Here is a 3,249-nt window from a genome sequence, read left to right as displayed (position 1 = left end):
AATGGAATCAAGCTCAACATTCTCTTATCTCTTCAACATATCTCGGGGCCTCAATGCCCAGACATAAACATATAGGTGAGTACTCACAATCCTATGGCATGTCAACGATATCCAATGGTTCCAAAAGACCACAATGCCAACATATCCATTTATACACATATACACTTACTATTTTATGCATCTATCCACTTATCATCTAACATATATTCATAACACTTTCATTGTAACACCCCTTACCCGACCCAGACGTTATGGTCAGATCCGACATGCCACATCGAAGCATTCAAAACATTTCCGATCCAGAAAGAAAACTTACTGAGTGTTTTAAAAGATGATTTCATTATAGGTTAAAGTGAATGGAAGCTATGCACCAGGTAGGAAACCGGAAAAGGGGAGGTGAGTCCATCGGACTGCTTAAGTACCAAACTCCCTTCGGATCCAATCCTAGACATGCAAACCGCCATTGCCATACCTTAACGTCATGTATATTTCTAGGAAACCGATTTGATTAAGTCCCTTTTAGGAAAAGTGATTAATTTTGGAAAATATCTTCATTATGGAAGCTTTGCTTGTTTTCGTGTTATTTTGAAATCAATTCTTGCTTTTGAAAACACGCCTAAAGCTATCCAATTTCAACAGTTAAATATAAATATTACCTATCTTAATAAAACATATAAAACCATCAAAATAAATAAGCGGCCTTATTACATTTAAAAGCCCAAAACCTCAAACGTAATTAAAAGGATGTCCAGTTCACCAGAAGAAAATCAAACTTTCAGAACGGGTGGCCACTCCGAATTCCCTCACAGCTCCAAGCCCACTATGATTGGGGATTACCTGCGTGGATGAAAATAAAAGGAGTGAGTTTGGGGAAACTCAGTGTGTAAAATAACCCAACCATAGCCTAAATCAGCTCAACCCACAGAAACAGAAAAAGTTGGTCTTAGCCTGAATGAAATTCGAATAAAGCCCATAGGCCCATAATGTAACGTAACGATAATACATGTTTATGCGTAAACCCAACCCAGATTCATCCATAACACCCCTGCATCAGCCTTACACCATGTGGGAGACTACTCGACCCACCCAACCGCTACACACCACGAAATCGCGGTGAGGTCGCGGATATTGTGACGAAGTCACCAGATCTGATATTGTGGCGAGCCACCGAATCAGATATATGTGGCGAGCCACCAGATCGAATAATTGTGGCATAGCCACCGGACGCTTCCTCCATAATATAACCCATGTCCCCATGCAATGATATATAATCATGGCATACATCATACGTAATCGATCGTCATGCTTTTCACCAAAAGTAACCCTAGGGGTATAATGGTAATTTTGCATACATAGGGGTATTCAAGTAATTTAACTATTCTTAAGGTTTTCATACATAACATAGCCATTTACGTATGATCAGAAACACTTACCGCGTTTTCTTACCAATTTGGGCCCGTTGGCCCATTAAGCCCAAAAATATCGAAATGCACAGAATCACGCACTCTGCAGTCTTATCACTTTAATTTACCATATACATCAAACTATTAATCTCATGAGCATTCACACACTCGCAAGATCTCAAAATACCGGATTTTCAGCATTTCGGCTTGTGCCGATCTAGTCTATAAGAGGGTGTTAGTTACACACCTGTTTGCGACGATATGCTGACGAGATCCACACACTACATATTAACCCCTTACAATATTCGGCCAACCACACCTACAGATCATAGTAAGCTTATAAGAAATCAATAAGCAACTCATTAACAAATTTTTGTCAATGTTTACCACATAATCATAATTTCACTGCAAGCTGTCTTCCTGAGCAACAGTCACTAAATTATTTATAACTAGAGCTACAAAACTCCAAATCAAATGCCGTTAATTTTCCCTGAAAATAGACTCATATATATTCTATCCATAAAATTTTCAGAATTCTTGGTATGGCCAATCAATACCAGATTTTTCTTAAAGTTTCCCATGTTTCACTATTTGACTAATCTGACCACTCTTCATTATGAATCAAATTTCTCATTGTACAGAATTCAAAATATGTTCTCGTTTATTCCATTTGAAACTAGGCTCATTAAGCTTTAATTACATAATTTATGCAGCTTCTAACTCATCTCCCACAATTTATGGTGATTTTCCAAAGTCACATTACTGCTGCTGTCCCAAGCAGATTTATTACCAAATCACTCTTTCACACCTAACTTGCATGCTTGTTATTTAAACATGTATATCACCAATCAATCATCACATATCTATGATTTTACTTAGGTATAATCTCCATTTCATCATTTTAAAGCACAACATGTTAGCCGATTTTTCCCCTTAGCATCTAAGCCACATGCATGCTCATTTGTTTGGCTCAACTTCACCTATCTTCCATTTTTCATCAAAAGAACATGAAACAACAACCATTTCCTTCATTTTAATTCATGACTAAATGCTCACAACACAACTAAAAACCAAAATATGCTTCAAGAGTTAAGGTAGAATCAAGAAGAACTCATGAACATCAAGATAGAAGCAAACTACCATGAACTTACCTTCAATTTTCTTCCCCAAGTGACCGAACATTCAAGAGCTTTCTCCTCTCCTTTCTCTTCTCTAACTTTCGGCTATGATGAACAAAGATGGACAAAACTTTGTTCTTTTCACCTCTTTTTCTTTTAATAAAATTTCATATTTCATCCATTTAATTCTTTAATACAAAAGACATGAAATGCCCATCATAGAACATTTACCTAAACCATTATCATGGAACATTTACCTAACCCATTATCATGGAATATTTACCTAATCCATTATCATGGAACAGTTACCTAACCCATTATCAATTTGTACCATGAATTATGGATATCAAGTGCTCATATTGTCTACAACAACATGATGGCTGGCCACTTCATGTAAAATGGGAGGTTTGTCATGCAAATCCTCCTATTTTGCGCTCCTATTTATTTGGCCACTTCAATTTAGCCTATAGCATTTTCAAACATTTTCACATAGGTCCTATTTCATAATTTCACCCCCTTTTTCTTATAGAACAAAAATTAACTAAAATTGCCGAGTTCTATCTTAAGCTTGGGCCTTCTAAAGGCCCATTAACATAATTAAACCTATGGCAACATTCACAGAATTCCCGAAAATTGGGGCGTTACATTCATATTCTCTTATAATGCACTTTTCAAGTGCTCTCATAATGCTCAAAGGGCCATGTTCATATGGATCTCATATCGTGTGC

The 3,249-nt window shown here is 36.8% G+C and overlaps 1 long non-coding RNA gene across 1 annotated transcript; it reads right to left on the bottom strand.

Moving 5' to 3' along the window:
• Positions 1-688: 688 nt before the first annotated feature.
• On the bottom strand, positions 689-1,690 carry LOC128291705 (uncharacterized). The gene is made up of 2 exons (XR_008281525.1): positions 1,651-1,690; positions 689-837 (listed from the first exon to the last, which is right to left on the bottom strand). It is a non-coding gene; the product is annotated as an uncharacterized LOC128291705 (long non-coding RNA).
• Positions 1,691-3,249: the final 1,559 nt, after the last annotated feature.

The sequence above is a fragment of the Gossypium arboreum genome, chromosome 4 (assembly GCF_025698485.1).
Source record: "Gossypium arboreum isolate Shixiya-1 chromosome 4, ASM2569848v2, whole genome shotgun sequence".
NCBI lineage: Eukaryota > Viridiplantae > Streptophyta > Magnoliopsida > Malvales > Malvaceae > Gossypium > Gossypium arboreum.
Note: the sequence above shows the minus strand (reverse complement) of the source record. Positions and strands in the feature narration are given on the sequence as shown.